The sequence below is a fragment of the Maniola jurtina genome, chromosome 25 (assembly GCF_905333055.1).
Source record: "Maniola jurtina chromosome 25, ilManJurt1.1, whole genome shotgun sequence".
NCBI classification, from domain to species: Eukaryota; Metazoa; Arthropoda; class Insecta; order Lepidoptera; family Nymphalidae; genus Maniola; species Maniola jurtina.
Window position 1 is genome coordinate 803,428 of NC_060053.1, and position 26,573 is coordinate 830,000.

The 26,573-nt window shown below is 37.8% G+C and overlaps 1 protein-coding gene and 1 long non-coding RNA gene across 19 annotated transcripts in view; both read left to right on the forward strand.

Annotated features, from left to right (window-relative positions):
* The window catches only part of LOC123878072 (heterogeneous nuclear ribonucleoprotein L), a 366,077-nt gene that overhangs the window by 223,820 nt on the left and 115,684 nt on the right, over nucleotides 1–26,573 (forward strand). The gene's annotated exons all lie outside the window — the stretch shown is intronic.
* Nucleotides 439–17,473, forward strand: LOC123878091. Its single transcript, XR_006798747.1, has 3 exons — nucleotides 439–572; nucleotides 9,742–9,747; nucleotides 17,462–17,473. It is a non-coding gene; the product is annotated as an uncharacterized LOC123878091 (long non-coding RNA).

Below are 26,573 nucleotides of genomic sequence, written 5' to 3' on the forward strand. Positions count from 1 at the left end.
CGAAATTACAGACAGACACTCCAATTTTATTTATTAGTATAGATAGGTGACGCCCGCGACTTCGTCCGCGTGGATTTAGGTTTTTCGAAATCCCGTGGTAACTCTTTGGTTTTCCGGGATAAAAAGTAGCTTATGTGCTAATCCAGGATATTATCTATCTCCATTCCGAATTTCAGCCAAATCCATCCAGTAGTGCGTGAAGGAGTAACAAACATATACACACACACACACACATACAAACTTTCGCTTTTATAATATTAGTGTGATACATATCAAAAATTCCTAAATCGTTAAGGATTGGACCTTCATCCTCTGGCTATCGTTGTCTTGGAGTGCCTTTAATCCGTTAGGTATGACCACGGTCCCTTCACTGCGTATGATGAAATTTTCGATATGTATTTTTAACTAGGTATACTATAATTAGGTTCCCAATTTATATACTGTACTAGCCTTTGCCTGCAACTTTTTCCGCGCGGACTACACAACTTTCAACCCCTATTTCACTCCCCTAGGGGTTGAATTTTCGAAAATCCTTTCTTAGACGATGTCTTTGTTAAAATAGCTATAGGTATGTATGCCAAACAGATCGATCCATCCAGTTGAGCAGTGCGTTGATAGATCAGTCAGTCAGTCAGTCTGCTTTCCCTTTTATTTATATTTAGAAAAGTATATTATATTATATAGTCTTTTAATCCTTTAGCGAAATAACACGAAATCCTTTTATTTTGGAATGCTTGTAACAGATTAAATTCAAATAATTAAGCCAGCTTTTGTGGTGAAAGAGAATTCTGATTACGAAATTACGAACAAGGAAATGCGTAAGTAGATTACACGGCAAATCCCGCTGAAGCCTAAGACTTTGCTCGCCGTAATGAAAGGCTATGCCGACGGGTAAACATAGCGAGCTTAGAGATCTAAAGACTTGGTAAAACACAAAGCGCGACTGCAGCGGTGTGCGACTTTTTTTTAAAAATAGCCAGCTTTTGTGGTGAAAGAGAATTCTGATTACGAAATTACGAACAAGGAAATGCGTAAGTAGATTACACGGCAAATCCCGCTGAAGCCTAAGACTTTGCTCGCCGTAATGAAAGGCTATGCCGACGGGTAAACATAGCGAGCTTAGAGATCTAAAGACTTGGTAAAACACAAAGCGTGACTGCAGCGACGTGCGACTTTTTGTTTTAAATGTTCAATTTATGGAGCTTTTTTCTTTCGGAACATGTCACTTCGTAAGGCGTCTACATTTATTAAATTATCTTCTTTCGTAAGGTGAGATTGCAGTCAAGGGCTAACTTGTTTCTGAGTAATAAATAAAAGAGATGGCGGCCTCAAAATAGCTGTTGTGTTTGGCGGCCACAGTGCCTAATTGCAAGGCATTGTAAGGTCTACATCTACGAAACGTGCGTCGAGTGGTGTTGGGATTTGTGTGGTGCTGCGTGGTGGCTGGCTTTTCCTGCATGTTTATCAGTGGGAGGGCGGGCGGTGCATGTCGCATGCTGCATGTTGCACCATACAGATTTCTTTGGTTTAGCGCATTATAGCAAATTGAGCTTTTGGTTCCTTGTAAAAAAACTATGGTTTTAGGCCGTCAGAGTCACAGTTTCTGTTCAAGTATTTCGCAAAATATCGTAATGCAACTAATGTAAGCGAAGTTTGGAAATGCAGTTTCCCTTAACTTGAAACTTGCTTGCATCTTTAGACGTTCCAACGTGTGAAGTGAAGCCGGAATTGGACAAGTTTGAACGACTCGACTTGCTTGCACTTTGAACTTTGTTAACGTTAACTACACGTACGAAGGCTGCGGTGAGATTTAATAATGTAATCTCAACCCGATTAATTTTGATCTTGACAAGTTTGACAAGTAGGTACACTAAGTTTAATTATTATTTATCTTCACATAGTACGCGGGACTTCGTCTGTGTTGGTGTTAGCTGGCGGGCGTGCTCTGCCTTTTTGGAGTGTTTTTTTTTTGTTAAAACTGAATGGAAAGCGCTCTAAGGGGGTGCCGTGCGTGTGTCGGCGAGCGCCGGCACAGACGGGGTCCATACTTGTATAGTTTAACTAACTTGTTACAAATAACTACAAACTTGACATTGGCTAATCTTTGTAAAGCCAGACGAGAGAGGAAAAAAAAAATATAGTACGCGACAGGTCGAGATGGCAATCGGGGTATGTGACGGGGGACGCCCCGCTAATCCGCATGTCATTCACCCGCGCTTTTAACCGGGCTAGCGCGTGGGTTGTCAATCAATCAATCAATTCATATATTTGTCAGACAACAAGATCTATTTTTAACCCTCGATCAAAAAAGAGGGGTGTTATAAGTTTGACGTGTGTATCTGTGTATCTGTCTGTGGCATCGTAGCTCCTAAAGTAATGAACCGATTTTAATTTAGTTTTTTTTTTGTTTGAAAGGTGGCTTGATCGAGAGTGTTCTTAGCTATAATCCAAGAAAATCGAGTTAGCCATTTGAGAGTTATCAGCTCTTTTCTAGATACTGTAACCTTCACTTGTCGGGGGTGTTATAAATTTTAAATTTACACTTGTGTTAGTAATAATAAAAAACTTAATTACTATGTTAGTTTTTAAACACTAAGTAGTTAGTATCAATACGGTTACTTAGTAACACGTACAGTTACGGTAGTTAGTAACAATAATAATAGTTGTGCGGGTGTGCGGGGCGTGCGGGGCGTGGGGACACCGAACGCCATCTCGACCTGTCGCGTTCTATACGTTTACATAGTTGAAGCGGCGGTGGTAGAGATGGTTCATGATTCGAGTGTAAGTCAATGTTTTCAGGCTTCCTATGTGAGTTTCTTCATTCCGATAGGTACCTGAATAAATTTAGATGTACCTATGGGGTTTTAAGATCCTTACATCATCCCAAGTGATACTACAAATATTTTGGAAAAAATTCAATATGGTGGCTGTATGGCGCCATTTTCAAATGTGAAAAATTTTACTTGGTGGTTCTTTTTTTGGCAGGGCAGGTCTTGTTATAAATGTCCATTTTTAACCCCCGACACAAAAAGAGGGGTGTTATAAGTTTGACGTGTGTATCTGTGTCTCTGTGTATCTGTGTATCTGTCTGTGGCATCGTAGCTCCTAATCTAATGAACCGATTTTAATTTAATTGTTTTTGTTTGAAAGGTGGCTTGATCGAGAGGGTTCTTAGCTATAATCCAAGAAAATCGGTTCAGCCGTTTGAAAGTTATCAGCTCTTTTCTAGTTACTGTAACCTTCACTTGTCGGGGGTGTTATAAATTTTTAATTTACACTTATTGTTATTACTGTCAGATATTTTTATCTTTCTGATGTTTGGAACTCTACGTTAATTTAGTCAGTCAGTCAGTCAGATATGATTCTATCAAGGAACATGTTCAGCCATGTGAACAGAAGGCGGAACTGAACAAGTTTGAGCCGCTCGACTGCAGTTTTACTTACGTTAACTACGTAGTACGGAGGCTGTGGCGAGATGAAACTATGAAATCTTAATAAGGGTTCCGAGTAAGGATCTCGGAATGGTGATTGGTGGTTTTAATATTAATTTAAAGAAAAAAGTTTGCCAGATTAGTTAAGAACTATGTAGCACTATGTAGCACACCATTGCAAAGTGCTTTGCAATTGCGCATTGTAAGGCGGGCGTTGCATGTCGCATGCTGTATGTTGCACCATACAGATTTCCCTTTTTGCGGATTATAGCAAATTAAGCTTTTAATTCCTTGTATATCTTGGATTTCCGCAAAGTTACGCGTGCTTCTAAACAATGTGTTAAGCTATCGTATATGATACATGCCTAAGGCCCGATTTTTCAACCGTCAAATACCTGTTATCTGAGGAATAAATTAAACTTTTTACGTATTTGTTTTCATATGAAATCTGTCAAAATGTTAAATTATTTCCTCGGATAGAAGTGATTTGACGACAAAAATCGGCCCTAAGTAATGTAATAAATCACAGTTACAAATAGCCTACGTAGATATTGGCGAGTAAACGTCAGCAAAGCTCACAATATAGCCTGCTAATGTAACTGATAGCAGTTATTATGTAATGATAGCATGCATTATTTATTACCATGCATGCGAGCGGAGGGCAATTCATCACGGGGCGTATTGTCGATACCTGAGTTCCGGTGCGGGGCGAGATGGTAATTTCCTGTCGCCTGCCACTTCGCTACGTCTAACTGCTTTACGGGTTATGCTATTCAATGCATATGCAATGCATGTGGGATAACTTATGATAAATGTGCCAAAAACTAACTGCTTTCGAGTCTTGATCAATTACAACCGTCAGTTTCTTAAAGATTTGCTAAGGATCTCTGGTTAGACACTACGTTATCATACTATAGTTACACTACCATAAAAATAAAATTAAAAAACCTTCGACACAAAAACCTCTAAAAGTAAAAAAAAAAAAACAAGTAAGTGTGTAAGTATCTTACAATAAGTAGATAATGGTTGGCATTTTAAGTTTAATAATAAATAGTGAACTTGGCTTTATTGCTTGGTTGGGAGGTAAGCGGTGCTTAGCTTATAACTGCATGTTTGACCATACAGATTTTTTCTGTTGGCGGATTATAGCAAAATAATTTTTAACTGTTTCTTGCTAAACATGAACTTCCGCAAAGTAACGCCTGATTCTATCCAATAAACAATATTAAACTTAAAGGGCCAAATATACTTTCATATTATTACTTACGTGTATTATTTTTTACTGAACAGATTTTCTTGGATTAGGTATACCTAAGAACACTCAATCAAGCCACCTTTCAAACAAAAAAAAAAAAACTAAATCAAAATCGACCATTCGTTTAGGAGCTACGATGCCACAGACAGATACACGGATACACACGTCAAACTTATAACACCCCTCTTTTTGAGTCAGGGGTTAATGAATTTTACTACCTAGGTACCTTAAACGATTTTCTAAAGCAATGGATCTTAAAGTTCAAAGCATCGTTGATTCGCACCGACGATGGGACAATACTCTCTGTAACACTGTTTAACATTAAACATCTCTTTTTAAGAGGGGTCTCTCCGTCACTCGCTCCATACAATCGTAGTTCTTCTCATATTGGAATACTAACTAATCATACTCAATGGAATTTTGTAGAAATGTTCTGGGAATCGTTCCTAATATCTATGCCTGTGGTTTTCCAGATTTCCGTTAAAATATTCGGTTTCAAAGTTACGCGGTCTTAAAAATTCATATACAAATCTTTGAGCCCCTGTAATTTTAAAACTACATATTTTTACAAAAATCTAAAACAACACAGGCACAGATATTAGTTTCTAGAATAGGTATGTCTGCATTTCATGGACTTTGGTTGCTTAATAATCAAAGAAATTGGGGCTACGATTGTATGGAGTAAGTGACGGAGAGAGCCCTGTTAAGCGTTTTTTCTTTGGAAAGCCTCTTTTAAATCCAAATGATACTTAAACTGCGCCGCCGGTGTTTATTACTCACTTTCTTTCGTTTCTGTCAATGTCTGATTGCTTACTTTTGATCTTTTCTTTTACTTTCTTTTAATTGCTTGCCCTTTGTTTCCGTCGATTTTTGATGACTCGCGTTGGAACTTTTCTTTTTGTTGCTGTATTTGTTTTTGAGGTATTTTGATTCATGGATTTTTCGAGTCTTTTTGATCTTTCATCAACTTCCAAATATCTCATCCAAACTGTTTAAGGACCTTTTGAATGAAGGAACTTCTTTGTTCGTTTAAATTGATTTTGAAATGTATAATTGATTCCTTGCAATTATATGGTGCCCTTCGTATTTGTCTGTATTACAAAATGTATAAATAAATATTTACCCGTGCGCTACTTTAGAAATTCAGAAATGCAAGAAACGAATAATTAGGAACTTCCTTATTTTTTGAAGTCGGTTGAAGATACATATATTAAAACTACAAATTGGAAGACGACATATTTGATTTTTTATACTTAAGTATATATGTAATTTCTGTTGTAAAACATAATCAAATTCAATCTAAAACTTCACCGAGACACCGCAGCGAGGCATAGTACCCAAGACGCTGGCAGCATTACCCCTTTGGATGGCCAAACAATTCTTTGCCCAAGGTAGCTGCTAGCTCTCGGGTCCCCGGTTGACTCGATAGCCCTTTTCGAAATTTCCTCAAAAAGAGCTCGAGTCCCCGGGCCCCACGGCCCCAAGGTTTCCACACCATAAGACACAAATATGAAGCTCCCATGGGGTTTTTTTTCATGAGTTTTCAAAGGTTTTTATGGTTTTTCGGTTTCATTTTAAAAGTTAAAGTCACATTAGCAATCCAAACTCCTCAAAAGTATAACCGTCCCACAGAGATCTTAATAACTGAAACTTTGATTGTTTAGAATGGGTAATGGGAGAACGATTAGGGACTAATTGGTCCCAAAACTAATAATATTCCCCACTGACAACGCTAAGGGCATTTAATCTAAGGGTGTGTTCTGGTTGGAAGCATTTGTCGTGCGTATTCGTATTATAATATCGAACTACTACATACTTAAAGGAGCGGTGCGATGAAACGCGTCGAACGTGGGTCGCGACCCTTAGATTTTTTTTTATTCAGATACAAGTTAGCCCTTGACTGCAATCTCACCTGGTGGTAAGTGATGATGCGGTCTTAGATGGAAGCGGGCTAACCTGGAAGGGCTGTGGCAGTTTTCATTAAACCCGTATTCCTTTGGTTTCTACACGGCATCGCACCGGAACGATAAATCGCTTGGCTTTGCCAGTAGGGTGGTAACTAGCCACGGCCGAAGCCTTCCACCATACAATATTTTGATAGAAATTACAAGGAACTGTGTCAAGGCTTTATATTTTATATATCTAAATAAATTCAGCTTTCGAAAAACTCGAAAAAAAGCTCCAAAAGTAGTCAATGGATTGACATTTTTACACAACTTTACATTTTGACTTCGAGTATTTTTTATACTTTTTAGCAAGAATTTCTCATTTTAACATAAATCATTTACTTCTCTTTTAAAAGAATTCATCTCAGGCTGAGTCCACAGTAGTTGAAAGTTGAAACATCGCCGCTATACACGAAAGTAAACCCTATATGTATACCCTACTTGTATTACGAGAGGACGTTTAAAACGTTCCAATCTGAAAACACCTCTACATCCCTTTTGTATGAAAAGGGGGAAGCAGGGAATAATTGATTCATACTTTGTTACCAATTTGCAAAACGGAAGGGACCGCGTTGTAAGCATGTAACCCTTCGGAACTGTATGTACGTTAAATAATAATTAAGAGAAAAGTTCAAAAAAATTGGTTGTCTGTAAAGTCGGTTTACTGACGATAGTTGAACGTGACAACAAAGGCCGATTGTGCTTCTTTGTCGCTCGTTCCGCGCTCTCGCTTGCACTTCAAGCCTTACATGGAACGCCTCAGAGCGAGGTAACGCCGCATGAGTCATGTTTTTTCGTGCGTGCAGCCGGCTCTATCGAATTATAAGACGTTGTCACGTCAAAAGAATAAAACCGACTTCAAAAACCACAACTTGGATTTCTAGTTTCTTTTATTATGCTCGCTCGACTTCATACATACATTACACGTGTAGAAACAAAAATTATTATTTTTTACTTTTTAGTGTTTGTGGTTTTTGAAGTCGGTTTTTATTTTAACTGTACACGAAACGGGAACTGCACAGATATGGAGTAGGTAGGTATACCAAATGAGGACGTGCACTTAGGTAAATGAGAAAAACAAAGGTGTATTCAACTCTGACGATATTTTAGGTGTTTACTGTTAGTGCAAAACGTACTGAAAAGTGAATATTGAGGCTTTCCTTTTCTCTTTTCGCGTGTACGATAACGAGATTCGCTTGTGAAATGTATTAAAATAGATACACCAGTTGTTTTATAATGCTTATAGTGTTATTAAAGCTGTATGTAGAAAACTTTGCGCTGCTATTATAACATTGTATATTAATATCTCAATAGCCGCCATATTGGATAAGGCCGCCAAATTGTACCTATATTTTGTTGTGCTTTGTATGTGTTTTTCTGTACTTACTAATTTTTTGGTGCACAATAAAAGTATATTCATTCATTCATTCATTGTACAAATTTTTCTTTACTAACCCCCGACCCAAAAAGAGGGGTGTTATAAGTTTAACGTGTGTATCTGTCTGTGGCATCGTAGCGCCTAAACGAATGAACCGATTTTAATTTAGTTTTTTTTTTGTTTGAAAGGTGGCTTGATCGAGAGTGTTCTTAGCTATAATTCAAGAAAATCGGTTTACCCGTTTGAAAGTTATCAGCTCTTTTCTAGTTACTGTAACCTTCACTTGTCGGGGGTGTTATAAATTTTTAATTTACACTTGTTACGATTTATGGACTAAACTATTTGATTATTTAGATGTTTCCTGTTTGACGGTTATGCAACTTATATTAAGTTGCACCAATTTTACTTTTTTAACCTCCGACCCAAAAAGAGGGGTATTATAAGTTCGACGTGTGTATCTGTGTATCTGTCTGTGGCATCGTAGCTCCTAACCTAATGAACCGATTTTAATTTAGTTTTTTTTTGTTTGAAAGGTGGCTTGATCGAGAGTGTTCTTAGCTATAATCCGAGAAAATCGGTTCAGCCGTTTGAAAGTTATCAGCTCTTTTCTAGTTACTGTAATCTTCACTTGTCGAGGGTGTTATAAGTAAATCTTTAATTTACACTTGTAATTACCATTATATAGCGCACTTGTAACATAATATACCATTTAAAAGCTAATAGCGTTATTAAAACTGCGTACAAGCATTAGTGCTGCTACACATTTGCATTTTGCTTCATTAAAGGAAAACTAACGGAATAAAATCCGCTTTTTAAAACAAATCAAGGGATTAAAGTCATACTTAAAAACTATCGAGCGAATTCCCGCCAAGCCACCGCGCGATGAAGTTGTTAAAACATAAGTTGCGCCATTTGGTACAAGTACTTGTAGCCGTATTCATCGGATTAGGTGGAACTTTGTTTTTAAACTACAGTATGTCGTCAGTTTTCAATTCCTCTAGGGCTGATTATAAGTTTGGTAAACGCAACATATGTTAAGTTGCACTATTATACTTTTTTAGAGTTCCGTACCTCAAAAAGAAAAACGGAACCCTTATTCACTTAGTTGTCTGTCTTTCTTCCTTCTTTTATTTCGGATTTTTTCATTACTTGTGCTATAAGATCTACCTACACCTGCCTTTCATGATTATAGGTCAACGGGAAGTACTTAACGTATAGGTTTTCTTGACAGACACGACGGACGAACAGACAGACAACAAAGTGATCCTATTAATGTTCCTTTTGTCCCCTTTTGAGTTTCGGGACCCTAAAAATTATGGCGTTGTTAGTTGCCGAGGTCGCATGCACTGGATAGCACTAGTTGCTAATGTCGCCATCTGTTTAATTTGCGGCGAGCTTGTTTATCGGCCGCCGCGGCGCGTTACACAGACACAGCTTAGCGGGCGTTCCGTTGCAAATACTTAATTACGTCGCTGCGACAGATTGTCGATATTGGATCTGTGGAAGAAATAGTTTCTTCCCTGATTTCTAAACAGTGTGTTTACATCTCACCACGAGCGTCGAAATACTGCAATGCTAAAGCAAAATGAACTTAATTGACTTGTTTTAACGCTTAAATTCTTATGGCCGAAGGTTATCGTATAGGCGCAAAGTTGCGTGTCTGTTGGTATTCTATAGGTTATACCCCCAGGCGATAGCCAGCAAATCACACTTCACACTAATATTATAAAGGCGAAAGTTTGTGTGCATGTGTGTGTGTGTGTGTATGTTTGTTACTCCTTTACGCAAAAACTACTGGATGGATTTGGCTGGGAATGGAGATAGATAATTTCCTGGATTAGCACATAGGCTAATTTTTATCCCGGAAATACAAAGAGTTCCCGCGGGATTTTGAAATCGTAAATCCACGCGGGCGAAGTCGCGGGCATCGGCTAGTAAGTATTAAGTTTTAAAGCACTCAAAAGTTCTTTCACAGAAATTCGTTTAAAATTGAAATAGATTACTTCTCTATTCACCACAATCTGTCTATTCACCACAGTCTGGTTTATTTAATGGAACCCCGTCCTTTGTTGATTCGCTTAATTTGAATTATAATTAGTTTGTTTAGCCGCAACTTTCTTACTTAGGATTTAAACTTATTAATTAAGCTATTAATGAAAGAATTAAGGCCGATTCACACCAGGCACGTACACATCACACGTGCGCAGTGACACGCGTAAACCCCTAACACACCGGTTTACGCATACGTCCACGCCTTACGCAAGCGGTGTCCCATGTTTCATACAGTTCCATACGTTACAACGCAATGGTACACGCCACGTCTACGCTTACGCAGCCTGTGTGAACGAGCTATTAATGAAAACCTTATTAATGTGTTTTAACGGTAAAGAAAACATCCTATAAGGGTTCCGGTTTTCCTTTTGAGGTACGGAACCCTAAGAAGACTGAAAAACTTAGCACTTAGCACATTCTGAATAAAAAAAACTTCAGTCTCAAAACTTGTGATCGTTAATCTAACAATAACGTTGCCTTAATTAACAAGTTAGGTTACTTGTAACAAAAAAACAAGCTTAGTTGAACTTTGCAAGATGCAAATTTATAAGTTAAACAAGACCACTGGATTCTCTCGTAAACTTTCCTTTAATCATTGAGCAACTCGCCCAAGAGAAGACAGCGCTCCTATTCAATACAAACTTACATTTTTGCGGGCGAAATTCCATACGACACGCACTTGTCTTAGATGTTTTATTTGACTAAAGTTACAGAGACATTTTTCATTCGGGAGTACATAGTCTACTTTTATCAAAAGAGCTATCATCTATCTATCATCCTATTAATCCAATAAATCAAAGTACTTATAGAGAAATTCTGAATTTGGCTTTGACTATCTCGTACTCGTTTGAACTCTAAAACACATAAATATTATCTCATGCATCTGAATCAGTAATAAAATTAAACTATAGTAATTTGCAAATACGCCAGCTTACATAAGTCACACTGATGTTTCTGTGCACACACACACACACAATCTTTACAATTTCTATACTTATACTGAACTCGAAAAAAGAATTCTTATTATGAATTGAAATAAGCCTGTGCGATGTGCAACAGAATCTCCAAGACATTTAGTTCTTCCAGTTATCTTCGCTCTCATTTTCGAAATTTGACCGGATTCCGATGATGATGTTCATATTTTTTAATTCGATGGTCTTGTAGTTTGGCAGCGAGGAGAATGGCGCATAACAGCTCCCCCTTTAAGGGCAGGGGTATTACTGTCTGTGTCTAACGGTCTCAAGGCGATTTAATGGCAACTTTTCGCCACGCCTTTGTCACTTAATCTTTTTGCTGAGAAAAGTTTCGCGACCGCGAAAATTTGGCGGGTCTCTTTTTTTGCAACTGTGACTTTGTTTGATGGGGGACTTTTTTCTGTGTGTTTTGTATTGGTAGAAGTTATGCTTATGGTCCAAGGTAGTAAATAAATAAAATAAATAAAAAAATATTCGTTTATTTGAGACTAAATAGCGCAAACACAGAACACAGGATGAAACACAGCAACATACAGAGAAATACAAATACTCACAAAATTTAACTCAAATACTAAGTATTTTGTCTAATGTTTGAATCAATCTTTCGTGACAAAAAGGGAGAATGAAAGAAGAAAAAAATACTGTATGTTTTTTATCTAAATTAAACTTAAAGCTAACTACCATGTACGTACAGGTTTTTAAACATTTATATGTATTTAATACTAACTGAGAATGATTGAAAATCAGTGAGTATCAGTTAATTACAGAGTTAGTGCAGAAATCAAAGAGTTCCTACGGGATTTCGAAAAACCTAAATCCACGCAGACGAAGTCGCGGGCATCAGCTAGTTGATAATTATAACTTGAAAATGGACGGACTTTATGCATACAAATTTTAAATATCCATACTAATATTATAAATGCGAGAGTGTATCTGTCTGTCTGTCTGCCTGCTACCTTTGCACGGCCCAACAGTTTAACCGATTCTGACAAAATTTGGTACAGGGTTAGCTTATATCCTGGGGAGTGGGGACGAACATAGGCAACTTTTTATCCCGGATAAAATTAAACAGTTCTCACGGGATTTTTAAAAACCTAAATCCACGCGGACGAAGTCGCGGGCATTCTCTAGTAATATTTGGCAGTCACTCGAAAATCCTCTTATTAACCCCCGACCCAAAAAGAGGGGTGTTATAAGTTTGACGTGTGTATCTGTGTGTCTGTGTATCTGTGTATCTGTCTGTGGCATCGTAGCGCCTAAACGAATGAACCGATTTTAATTTACTTTTTTTTTGTTTGAAAGGTGGCTTGATCGAGAATGTTGTTAGCTATAATCCAAAAAAATTGGTTCAGCCGTTATCAGCTCTTTTCTAGTTTTCTTGTAGAAAAGAAGGTTAGATAACCGTTAGGTTCATAATATTATGTCAATTGACAAATGTCAAGCTGTCAAGATGGACGTTGCCTAAATACATAATTATTTATTTGAAAATGATGTTTTGGAAAACTCAGATACTTTAGATCGTAGGCGCGGAATTGTCCAAGAAAATCAGTTCAGCCGTTTGAAAGTTATTAGGTCTTTTCGGTCTTTTCTAGTTACTGTAACCTTCACTTGTCGGGGGTGTTATAAATTTTTAATTTACACTTGTATATATTATGTATAGACAGTTTGCGTCCCTTTCCTATATAGAAAAACACCTTCTACCTGCAAACAGAAAACCACACCTAATTTTGTAGCCCAACAAAACCTCCTCTAGAAATATATTTCAGTCTTAGAATTCAAAAGGCCTCACTTCAGTATGCTCCTGTAGACCCAATTTAAAATTACCTCAAAGCCCGCTTCCGGTGTAAGCACATTCGTGGTATAAGGGCTTGGGCAGACAACGCGCGACGGCGTCGTGCTACATGGCCCTGTTTTATACAATTCTCGTAAATCTAAATTATCCCTCTTTAGGATATTCAATCGTTCCGAGTCTCACGTGAGATCTGGAGTCTTGTACCACCTACTGCCCTTTTTTTAAATTATCGACTTTCTGGTGCTTGCCATACAGAATATCGATCTACTCATACACCTATTCCTTGTATTATTTTGCTAATACTCGCGGTTTTGTCCGTGTGGTATAGATTTATGTATAGATTTTTGATTTTATAGTTTCCACGGGATAAAAAATAGCTTAATGGCCTCTTCACGTCTTAAACTAGGAGTTACTACTCATATTCGTTGCTCCGTTGCGGCGTAATCTGCAGGACAAACGAAAAAACTTTCGCATTTATGATATTATTAGTGGTCGTATATGAAATGAGATGATTTTATTTATCTTGTGTATCACTTTTGATATGTCGAGAGTCAAGACTCTACGTGACTCTACTACTTGCACCGGTTCGGAAAACAGATCCTACTATAATTGACTCTACTCTACTTCTAATGAGAAGAGCCGGCAAGAAACTCAGTAATAGTATACGCCTTCAGTATAAGTGGACGTGTGGCCGAGCCGCTGTCGCCACGCTTTTCCTCTGCCCAGGGCCTTACAATCATGAATAGCAAACTCCACGGCACAGGCAGGTAGTGTAAAGTGAGTGGAGTGAAAGTTTGGCGCCCGCATACAACTCAAAGAGGGCCGCAAATAAACCAGAGTGGCTTTCAAAATATTCAAGTAATCATGTTTTGCCTTGCAGTTGGATGTGTTTTTGCAAGGCTATGTACAAGTAGCTAGCGGTAATAACCTTATTTTTAGGGTGCCGTACCTCAAAAGGAAAAACGGAACCCTTACAGGATCACTTCGTTGTCTGTCTGTCTGTCTTTCAGTATTCCTGTCCGTCTGTCGTGTCGGTCAAGAAAACCTATAGGGTACTTCCCGACTCCCGTTGACCTAGAATCATGTTTGACTGGTAGGTAGAAGTCTTATGGCACGCGTAAGGGGACAATCTTGGGGGACAATCCGAAAACCGTGATAATTTTTTTTATTAAAATATGTTCATGAACAAATAATTAATATTGTCAACTTTCAAAGTAAGATTAATATACCAGATGGGGATATGAAAAGGCTTATTGAATTTTCGGCTATATATAAATAGCCGAATTTTAAATAGTTTTCGTCGATCCCAAAATACCTATCTTAGACAAATCTAACAATTTCATCCTAAAATTCGTCCAATACAAATATCTGACAAATTAATTTGACACCCCTAATCAAACTAACGATACCGTTTCGTTCGGAAATATCAGGAATTTGGCCCAATTATGTTATTTCTAGGTATTTGCGATCCATCCATCAACTAGAGATAGGTTTTTATTTGTGTTGAGATATTGGATTATCGGTTTTTGCTTGAATAGGTTTTCTGATTATTTTTCATCTTGAGACAATTTATCTCGTGACTGTGGCTTCACCTGCTGGTAAATTACAATGTATTTTAAGATAGAAGAAGCTTAGAGCATAGACCTGGAAACATGAGTAAATACCCGAGGTGTTCCGGCCGAAATGAAATCCGTCCGAAGTAGCTTCGTAGTGCTTTGATTTCTCGTCACATTTGATCGATATTTGACAGATCGTCGATTCAGGATCAAACCTAGAGTTCCATTCACTCTAGTTGACCCTTTTTTTTTTTTTTTCTCGTGAGGAAAATCCGTCATGGATACCACCGACCACGGGGGAGCACGGTGGTTATGTCGGACTCCTACCGACTAAAAACCTCACGAAGTTCCATCCCACCGCTAATGACGGAGCACAAGGGACCGGAAACACCTCGTTACTCCGCCAGCGGATGTCCGCCGTAGCAGACCCACCACTGGGACACTACGTGCCCCCCAACACCTAGTTAGAGGCATGCCGGAACCACAGCACGCCAACCAACCCGAGGACCACACTGTGAGCGACGGACCACCCCGTGTCCATCACCCACAGGCCCTCTCGAGGGCTAGGGTTCGCGGGAAGGGCGATCCCGTTTCCACGTTCCCTATCCTCAACATCTCCCTCGCCCGTCACCAAACCGGACAGGCGAGAGACCGGTGGGGCAGCTAGTGACTGGATAGGTGATGAAGCCCCATCACCAACCACCCAACACAGCCACACCCTCACTACTTACACTAATTTACGCTTGTAACAAGTTGGATCAAAACAAAACACAAGAATTCCAGAGAGTTGATACGAATTGAGATCTAAAGCTGCAGTGGCTCGCGATGGCCTGGCTCTGTCAGACATTGAGGCGAGATAGGATTTAAGATAGCTTGACCGCACTAGCGATTTTTTGTTTCAAAACTTTTCGCATTGTTGCCTTTCTGCCAAAATTGCCAAGCCATCTTGTTTTATAAAGAATATCAGCCATGGTAATCATGACTAATACTGACCTTTCCCCTCCAATTAAGCGTAAAGCTTGTACCAGGACTGGGTACGACAATAGTGCAACGGGTGGGGTTTGAACCGCCGACCTTTCGGAATTCAGTCCTGTCCTCAACCGTTGAGCTATCGAGGCTTCGTTATAAAAGATACTTTAACGTTTTATTGTAAGACGGAGCTTAAGAAATGAAATAGAATCTACATTACATAGATTACGTAGAAAATCTTATAATTTAGCATCATTGGGACAAATGTAATCGGATTTGCCTCTGCTTTAATATTTCTGACTCTACGTCTATTTAAACATGGTTGAAATTAGCTTATCATATTGAAATTTCTATCTTTGTTTCGTCTCTATTTTCGACTTTGTTCATTTGGAATAAGGTTGTAATTCATATTGATTTGATTAAAATACACCTAAGATTTTAAGTTATATGTCTAATGTCTATTTTCAACTCTATAGCATAAAGAATACGGTTTCAAATTGCGTAAATCTACGTTATGGAGACGAGCGACGAGACGAGACGGTACCTTCTGCTTAGCTTTGTTTTACTTGAGCTTCTTATAAGTTCACCATACGTTGTACTTTTGGTGGATTGTCTTTAGTTTTACTAAAATATTCGGTACAGTTCTTTGTTTTTTTTCTTGGATTATATCCGTAGATATTTATTATGCACACAAAAGCTTATAAAAACCATAGAAATATTTTAAACTTAAGTACTAAGCCAGAAAACTTACAATAAGAATTTAGCCCAATAGCGGGGGTAGTGGAGCTGACTCCTAGCTATAATTGGCGACAGGTCAAGATGGCAATCGGCGTATGAGTGGTATGAGGCGGGGGGACGCCCCGCACACCCGCATGTCACTTACCTGTGTCTAAGATGTCATTTCCATTCCTATGCGGCTTGCGGTTTATTAGTTTACCAGTCGACACTATTATTGCAGTACAAAATATTCTCAATAAATATACATAAAAACTTAGTTTAAAATATATATAAATAATAAAAATTCCGACGAATTGAGAACCTCCTCTTTTTTAAATTCGGTTATTATTATACACTACAGCCTACACTTCGTTATATTACCTGTTGTGTATTTACTATTTAGCCAATGAATGTGCTATCACACTAATATTATAAAGGGGAAAGTTTGTGTGTATGTGTGTGTGTATGTTTGTTACTCCTTCACGCAAAAACTACTGTACGGATTGGGCTGAGAAAGGAGATAGATTATTCCCTGGATGAGCACATAGGCTACTTTTTATCCCGGAAAATTAAAGAGTTCCCACGGGATTTTTAAAACCTACATCCACGCGAATGAAGTCGCGGGCATCAACTAGTTTTAATATAATTATTATTACTTGTAATTGTTCTAATTTTTTCTTTTTCTTTTCAGGTAAGTAAAAGTTCTTCATTTGCAAGAACATCCCTAAGTAGTTCTGCACGCTTTGAATTAATAAGGTAAATCTTAAGTTAGAATAAGACTGTATTACTCTCGTGGAACTTTTAAGTGGTTTAAAAGTAAACCGTAAAAAAATAGTGTTGTAAGCCCAGGCGGATTGTTTTAGGTTTTCTATCTGGATTAAAACCTAACAGCGCTTAGGGGGGCTAGCATGGAAGTTATGAGTATCAGTTATCACATAGTAGGTACCCTATAGGTTTTCTTGACGGACACGACAGACGGTCAGACAGACAGACACCAAAGTGATCCTATAAAGGTTCCGTTTTTCCCTTTGAGGTACGGAACTCTAAAAATTAAAACACGGAGGAGACATAGAGCAAGTATAGCGTGCCGTCACTCTACCAATTAGTTGGAGGTGTTGTTTAAAAAGCCACTGTGCCTTCGCTCCACTTCACTCAGGAGGTGTGCGATGTCCTTACCAGTCCTTTCCATTCCGTTTCCATTGTTATTGTGTACAAATGGCGTTACAACCGACTAATTGATTTAAACGTGAAATTAATACGTTTAGTTAAGCACCATCAAGGTAAACTTTTTAATTAGATTAACCATGTATACGCATTAAGCAAAAACAGTCCTTATTTCTACATAATTGAGTTGATTTTTAAATAACTCTTGGTATCACTTAGCTGGCTAGTTTCACGCCAATTTATAATGGACTCTGGGGATATTTGAACAAGGTCGAAGTTTAAAGAAAGAATAGTTAGTTTTAATAAGTCCAAGATATTAGTATGTTCGTGTTATCAGACGAGTTTATAGTCTTAACAGAGTTTCAAGTTTGAGCATACGTTTTGTTTTGAAGTTTAATAATGGAAAATAATGTAGTCTGAACACGATTTCGTATGCAAACTTTGAGATATCGAACACATAGTGAACGTCCAAGTTAGTATTGAGTTAAATAAAGAGCTCGTTCACACAGGCTGCGTAAGCGTTGGGTAAGCGTAGGCGTAGACGTAGCGCGTACCATTGCGTTGTAATATATGGAACTGTATGAAATATGGCATACCGCTTGCGTGGCGTGAACGGTCACGTAGACGTAATGCGTGCAGTTACGTCTACGGGTTCACGCGCGTCACTACGCACTTGTCACGTGTACATGCTGCATACGCAATTGGTGTGAATCGGCCATAAGTGTATTAAATGCTTTACGGTTTACTAGTATGCATTCTCAAGAACTAAAGTTACCTATCATCATGATCAACCCATCGCTGGTTCCTTACTGAACACGGGTCTCCTCTCAGAATGAGAAGTACTCGGCCATTCCACGACGCTGACCAAGTGAATTGGATTTCTGAACTTCGGCAGCGTGCTGGTCGCTGAACCATGGCCTGAAACCTTTTCATTCTGAGTGGGCCAGCCGAATGAATGAATGAATGAATATACAAACACATACAAAGCACAACAAAGTATAGGCAGGTAGGTACAATTTGGCGGCCTTATCGCTACCTAGCGATCTCTTCCAGGCAACCAAAAAACCTACCTATATCAAAAAGTAAAATACGCCTAGACTTGAAAACCAAGCTTTTAGATTCGATATATTAACAGGTGACACTTTTCATCTAAAAAATACTAATACGCAGCGTTATAAAAACTGGTTTTGTTATTATTTGTGTTTTAAAGAGACAAGTAGTGATCTGGTGTAGTAGATATAAATCGTAGATCAAACTTCCAAAAGACAGCGAAGCCGAAATGCATCTCCGGAGTCGGGTCGTGTGAAGTAAACTTGGAACACTTGACCGTCCATTCCGCTCTGACTCTCCGTTGTGCCGTTTGTTACGTTCAACTTTACATTGTAACGAATGTGCATACGGACAGCGGTAGACGTTTGAAGATCCCTTTTTACCCCCCGACCAAAAAAGAGGGGTGTTATAAGTTTGACGTGTGTATCTGTGTATCTGTGTGTCTGTGTAGCTGTGTATCTGTGTATCTGTCTGTGGCATCGTAGCGCCTAAACGAATGAACCGATTTTAATTTAGTATTTTTTGTTTGAAAGGTGGCTTGATCGAGAGTGTTCTTAGCTATAATCTAAAAAAATTGGTACAGCCGTTTAAGAGTTATCAGCTCTTTTCTAGTTTTCTTGTAGAAAAGAAGGTTAGATAACCGTTAGGTTCATAATATTATGTCAATAGACAAATGTCAAGCTGTCAAGATGGACGTTGCCTAAATACATAATTATTTATTTGAAAATGATGTTTTGGAAAACTCAGATACTTTGGATCGTCGGGGGTGTTATAAATTTTTAATTTACACTTGTTATTTATGTGGTTTTGGTATTCAAAATGCTACAGTTTTGAAGTGAAAACGTCTTTAGTATAGTCCGTACATTTTGAGACCACGCTCGCCCTTTCAGCCCTATGTATCAACTGTCATTATCAAAGGTACGCTTAGCCTATAAGATGAGGACTGAAATCGTATTTTTGCCATGATAGTTGACAAATACAGCTACAAGTGTAAATTAAAAATTTATAACACCCCCGACAAGTGAAGGTTACAGTAATAAATAGAAAAGAGCTGATAACTTTCAAACGGCTGAACCGATTTTCTTGGATTATAGCTAAGAACATTCTCGATCAAGCCATCTCCTTTCAAACAAATTAAAATCGGTTCATTAGTTTAGGAGCTACGATGCCACAGACAGATACACAGTTACACAGATACACACGTCACACTTATAACACCCCTCTTTTTGAGTCGGGGGTTAAAAAATGCGAGTAAGAGCTCAAAATGAATGCATTATTATACCTATCGTTATAATTTGAAACTCGATGAAACGAAAAATCAGTACAAAAAAGGGACAAATACACATACATACATCGATAGGATTTAGCTTATAGAATATTATATTAGTGTTTCGTGGTATTTCTTGGTAAGTACCACTAGCTAATGCCCGCAACTTCGTCCGTGTGGATTTAGATTTTTAAAAATTTCGTGGATACTCGTTGATTTTTCCGGATAAACATTAGCCTATGTCACTGTCCAGGTTGTAACTAAATCCATATAATAAAACCATTTAGGTTTTTATTATCAAGTTTGATTGAAGGACTAACCTGTCAATGATATAAAAAAATTTCAAAAGAAAAATAAAACCGACTTCAAAAACCAAAAACACTAAAAAGTAGAAAATAATTTTTGTTTAGCTACACATGTAATGTACCTAGGTATGAAGTCGAGCGAGCATATTAAAACAAAATTAGAAATCCAAGAGTGAAGCTCGCCCGACTTCATACCTAGGTACATTACATGTGTAGCTAAACAAAAATTATTTTCTACTTTTTAGTGTTTTTGGTTTTTGAAGTCGGTTTTATTTTTCTTTTGAAAATTTTTTATTTCACAATTTTTAGTGGCCCCACTGTACTATAATATGCTATGCCCAGTTAAAACCCTACTGTTTACTAAGCTATTACAGTGATCGCGAGCAATTTGCTCTTATCCATTGAGGAGTTCTGTTCTCCATCTCCGAAGATATTCATCAGATCTTCACCAAATTTATATGGGACCACCTGCACAGTATACCCTTTCAAACAAAAAAAAAATTTCCAATTCGGTCCAGGGGTCTTTGAGTAATCGGGGAACATACATAAAAAAAAAAAAAAAAGATCCCGACGAATTGAGAACCTCCTCCTTTTTTGGAAGTCGGTTAATGAGAACCTCCTCCTTTTTTGGAAGTCGGTTAAAAAGAAAATGAAGACGATAGATAAGAAAATTACCACTTTGATAAGAAAATGGGGGGATCAAAGGATAGTCTACCCAATATTGAAATAGCGATTAGAATGTCGGAGGAATTAATTAGAAAACGTCGATCAAGACGGACGGCCGATATTTACCATGATAGCGATCAAGAAATATGTATTACAGCATGTTTTTTTTTTGTTTTAGTACAACCCACAGATTGCCTTAGTATATTTTTTTTTCTCCAGTTTATTAATTATATTTCAGTAAAAAAATTATAATAAAACCTATGCTTAAGATTAGCTCTCCGTTACGGTGGCGGGTAGTAGGGCCGCGGGGGCAGAGGGCCCGGCGGGATGGGGCCCCTCGGGGCATGGGGCCTCGCCCCTTATTATTTGTTCTGTGGTATAACCCAATCGGTTCACTATGACTTGACAAATCTAGAGGTACTTTTTGGCACATATTTGGCTTTTTCAATATCTATAAAACTAAATTATCATAATGATAGATCAATAATGTACGTTAGTAAATATTATGTATGTATCTATAAATTAATGGTCTGTCTATCTGTTCGTGGCTTATGCGTTCGCGTATCGTTCATCCGATTAAGTTGAAACTTTATACAGTTGTTGTGGCCACTTGAGTGAAGGTTTTTAACTTAACACCGTCAACATAACATTAGTTTGTTTAGGCTAAAGACATCAACTCCTGTAATAATAATCCTGTAAATCCGGTAACCTTGAATCAAATCTCGGACCTCCAACTTCTGGCAAATTAGGCGCTCAACAGGTCTGAGAGCCAAAAACTCAGAGATATTGCAAAATAGTTCCTTGATTTGCACAAAATAGTGCAAAGTGTAGGCAAACTCTATTTATTCATTCTTTTTTATTTATCTATTTGTGGATTGCTTTTATACTACCATGCGTAAGCGGTGCACATCCCTGGTGCGCAGGGTACGGGCTAGTTCCAATGCCATCCTGAGGGCATTTGCTGACAGGTTTGATTGTCAGTACCTGAACCATTGTCATATGGTGCACGTGCTGACTAATCAAGCCTGTCTTAGATATAGTATTAGGATTAAGTAATTAGATAGGTATAAGATCACTAACATTAGTTTAAGGTGTGTTATTACTAACAATTATTATGATCAATTTTATGGTCGAAGTAAAGGATTTTTATTTTTTTATTTTTAACCCCCGACCAAAAAAGAGGGGTATTATAAGTTTGACGTGTGTATCTGTGTATCTGTGTGTCTGTGTATCTGTGTATCTGTGTATCTGTGTATCTGTGTATCTGTCTGTGGCATCGTAGCGCCTAAACGAATGAACCGATTTTAATTTACTTTTTTTTGTTTGAAAGGTGGCTTGATCGAGAGTGTTCTTAGCTATAATCCAAAAAAATTGGTTCAGCCGTTTAAGAGTTATCAGCTCTTTTCTAGTTTTCTTGTTGAAAAGAAGGTTAGATAACCGTTAGGTTCTTAATATTATGTCAATTGACAAATGTCAAGCTGTCAAGATGGACGTTGCCTAAATACATAATTATTTATTTGAAAATGATGTTTTGGAAAACTCAAATACTTTGGATCGTCGGGGGTGTTATAAATTTTTAATTTACACTTGTTATTTTATTTATGTATTTGAACCCATAAAGCTACCTAGCAATAAAGATAAAGTTAACGTTAACCCACTAAGCGGAAAACGTTAATGTTAACCTACTAAGCGAAAAAAGCGAAAAGCGTAAAATTTCGCCAACTATGACTATATTCTCAGTTTATTTACTTACAGCGATATTATGGAGCTCGCAAAAAATGATATTTTCGTGCACCATAAAATATTACGGCCGATTTTTATTGTAACTAATAACTATACAAGGAAACGTGTACATGTTTGCTTATGTTTTTTTTAATGGGCAATTTCGCCAACGCGCCTGGCCAAAAAATTTTTTTATTGAACTAGCTGTATTTTGTGGGAATCCTTGTACCTAAGGTATATTATGTATAAGGTACCTATATTACTCATATCTGGCAGTGGTGCAGGCGAGGAGATGTTGAATATGAGGAATGTGGAAAGGGAATTTCCCTCCCCCGAACCCTCGAGAGGACCTGTGGATGATGGACACGAGGCGGTCCGTCGCTCACTGTGTGGTCCTCGGGTTGGTTGGTGTGCTGTGGTTCCGGCATGCCTCTAACGGTGTTTGGGGGCACGCAGAGTCCCAGTGGTGGGTCTGCAGAGGTGGACATCCGCTGGCGGAGTAACGAGGTGTTGTCGGTCTTGTGCGCCGTCATCAGCAGTGGGTTGGAGACTCGTAAGGTTTTTAGAGGCCGACGTAACTACTGTGTCCCCCCGTGGCCGGTGGTATCCATGACGGATTTTCCTCACAAAAAAAAGGAATTGGTACGACAATAGTGCAACGGGTGGGGTTTGAACCGGCGACTTTTCGAATTTCAGAATAGAATAGAATAGATTTTTATTCAAATAAACTTTTACAAGTGCTTTTGAATCGCCAAATAATTTACCACTGGTTCGGAATGCCGTTCCTACCGAGAAGAACCAGCAAGAAACTCGGCGGTTGCTCTTTTCAATTATTCAATTTACAATAATAATAATATTTCAGTCCACTTATCAACCGTTGAGCTATCGAGACTCTAAATATCCTGTCAGATATTGGCAGCAGTTCGCTGTTTGCGTAATTGAACACTTCCGGACACGCGAATCATGCGGAACTAATGTAGCGTCCAAAGTTTTCACTCAGCGATCGGTTTGATGTTTGAATACGTGAGCCATGCACTGTTTGAGAGATCAAAATATATCCGGAACTGTGCTGTTGCTGAAAATCTGTGATGATATCGCTGAATTTGACAGGAATTCCAAATCTGATGATAAATAAATGCGCGTGTACTACACAAATAAACCATAGAGGTTCCACACCAAATTCTAAACCATAGGGGTTTAGCCCTTTAGGGGTTGAATTTTCAAAAATCCTTTCATAACGGATATTTACATGATATTAATAGCTATTCGCATGGCAAACAGCCCGATCCGTCTAGTAGTTCGAGCTATGTTGATAGATCAGTCAGTTAGTCATCTTTTCCATTTAGATAATATTTAGATAGAGATTTAATATTTGATATAAAGTATTAAAGAATATAAGCTGTGATAGCCTAGTGGTTAGAACGTCCGCCTACTAATCGGAGGTCGGGGGTTCGATCCCGGGCACGCACCACTAACTTTTCAGTTATGTGCGTTTTAAGCAATTAAATATCACTTGCTTTAACGGTGAAGGAAAACATCGTGAGGAAACCTGCATGCCTGAGAGTTCTCCATGTTCTCAAAGGTGTGTGAAGTCTGCCAATCCGCATTGGGCCAGCGTGGCAGACTATGGCCTAAACCCTTCTCATTCTGAGAGGAGACCCGTACTCAGTAGTGGGGCGGAATGGGTTGATCATGACATGATGATTAAAGAATATCTTTGTTTCATAACATAGAAATAACTTTCTGTAAAATGCATTCTTACGTTTGCTTCCTTTTCCTTTCTTTTTCTTTATGTTTAGAACTTTCTTCATGCATGTCATTATTTCTATTAAATGGTTCTTTCTCGGAATTCCTAGGATTCTCCGTATTTAAAATGCATTTATATGTTAATTTCTGTTTCTATTTTTAGTTTGGAATTTTCTTTCTGGGCGTAATTAAGAATTTCTAGTAAATAGTTTTGCTCCGTATTCCTAAATTGCTTTTTACGGTTTATTTCGGAGAGTTACTTACTAAGTGTGGAATTTGCAGCGATTGTTTTGAAAATTAAGTTTTAGAATGGTTTTAGAGATTGGTTACTTTTATTCTTGCCTTCGGTATAATATAGGTGTGTAAGTTAAGTTATACATTTTGTCTTTTTATGCTCACTACGACGTATCTTAGCTACCTAATAAAATCCTAGTGATAGGCTTATAATAAAGCTGTTACGAATCTGCAATGATTAAACTTTAAGATTGTTAGTTCGAAAGAAATCCAAAAATTTTAGTGTCTCCACTAAAATTTTTGGATTTCTTAATTCATAAAAAAAACCTGTCAAGTGCGAGTCGTATTTGCACACGATGGTTCCGCACCATCGTACAAGAAATTCCAATCCAGTATAATAATAAAAAAAATTGATATTGGTGCCCAATGAGGGTCCCGGCAAAGCAAGCCCCATATTGGCATCACAACGGTTATTGCTAGTTTCGGCAACGGTCGAACATTCTCGATTGTAATTAGAAGGAAAGGGAAAGTTCACTTACGCATATTGCTTTTTTACTCTCGGCTTCCTTATTACAGAGATAGTGAGTATTTCAGTGTTGATTCAGGTAAAGAAACGTAAAAGCTTTTATAGAGGTCTAATTTCCCTTTAAACATACGACTACGATAAATAATCATCATCATCAACCCATCTCTGATTCACTACTGAGAATCTAGATATTAGTTTCTAGAATATGTCTGCAAAATTTCATGGACTTTGGTTGCTTAATATTCAAATGAAATTGGAACTACGATTGTATGAAGCGAGTGACGGAGAGGCCCCTCTTAAAAAAACTCAAATTCGTTTATTCAAAGTAGGTATTTCCTTTGAGGGTCAGAATCGTTAGATTTGGAAGATGCACAGAATTGGAAATTAGGATTTCTTCGGTAGGATGATATTATAGTGGTGATGTTAATAAGGATATATCTAATCTTATTACATTTCTAAACAACAAAACAAGAGAGTGGAATGTGTAATAAAAATAAATGCGTAACATTGGTATGTGATAGAATAAGAAATGTCGATAAAATTTTATCATTCGACTCCAACGGCTTCCCGTTACAGTCCAATATCGTTGCCGTATCGTTAAGTACAAAAAATCTGACATTATTGAATTCAAATTCAAAATACTTTTATTCAATTAGACTTTTACAAGTACTTTTGAATCGTCAAGAGTATCTACCACTGGTTCCAAATGCCCTTCCTACCGAGAAGAACCAGCAAGAAACTCGGCGGTTGCTCTTTTCAAAGATTTGATATTCAATATTATGCCATGAATACAAGTAGGTAATTAAAGTCCCGCGCATTGCTGGAGCGAGCTGCAGGTCAAATCCACGCTCTTTTATCATTTACATAATCTTCGATTGTATAATATGCTTTTCTCAGGAACATAGTTTTAATAGATTTTTAACCCCCGACCCAAAAAGAGGGGTGTTATAAGTTTGACGTGTGTATCTGTGTATCTGTGTGTCTGTGTATCTGTGTATCTGTGTATCTGTGTATCTGTGTATCTGTGTATCTGTCTGTGGCATCGTAGCGCCTAAACGAATGAACCGATTTTAATTTAGTTTTTTTTGTTTGAAAGGTGGCTTGATCGAGAGTGTTCTTAGCTATAATCCAAAAAATTTGGTTCAGCCGTTTAAGAGTTATCAGCTCTTTTCTAGTTTTCTTGTAGAAAAGAAGGTTAGATAACCGTTAGGTTCTTAATATTATGTCAATTGACAAATGTCAAGCGGTCAAGTTGGACGTTGCCTAAATACTTATTTATTTGAAAATGATCTTTTGGAAAACTCAAATACTTTGGATCGTCGGGGGTGTTATAAATTTTTAATTTACACTTGTTTAAACTTGTGTAAAGGCAAGTCCAAAATTGATTGCGGAATTATTAAATATTATGTTTGAATTTTTTATGCGATTAATTCTAAGATATGATAAGTCAATATTTTTATCAATTTCTCGATTGGTATCGTCTGCACATTTCTGATTTTTTCATGAAAATCGATCTAATCTAATGGAAGGGCCTGAAAATCTTACAGACTTACACATTTTCGCATTTATTATAATTATGAATTTTGATCGACTGACGATGGGTTTTTCTAGCTTTGAGCATTTTTCTTTTGCTTGTTCTGAAAAATCCCAGTTAAAATACGAACAGGTAAATAGGTGAGGTGCTTGTTAACAAATAGTCGATAGGGAGAACTTCACCCAAAGGGTCTGCGGAGATTTTCCGCTAAACGTCGACTCAACAGATTTCCCTCGAGGACTGTTAACATGAGAACTTCGATGACTTTTAGGGTCTGTGTTGTTGTATA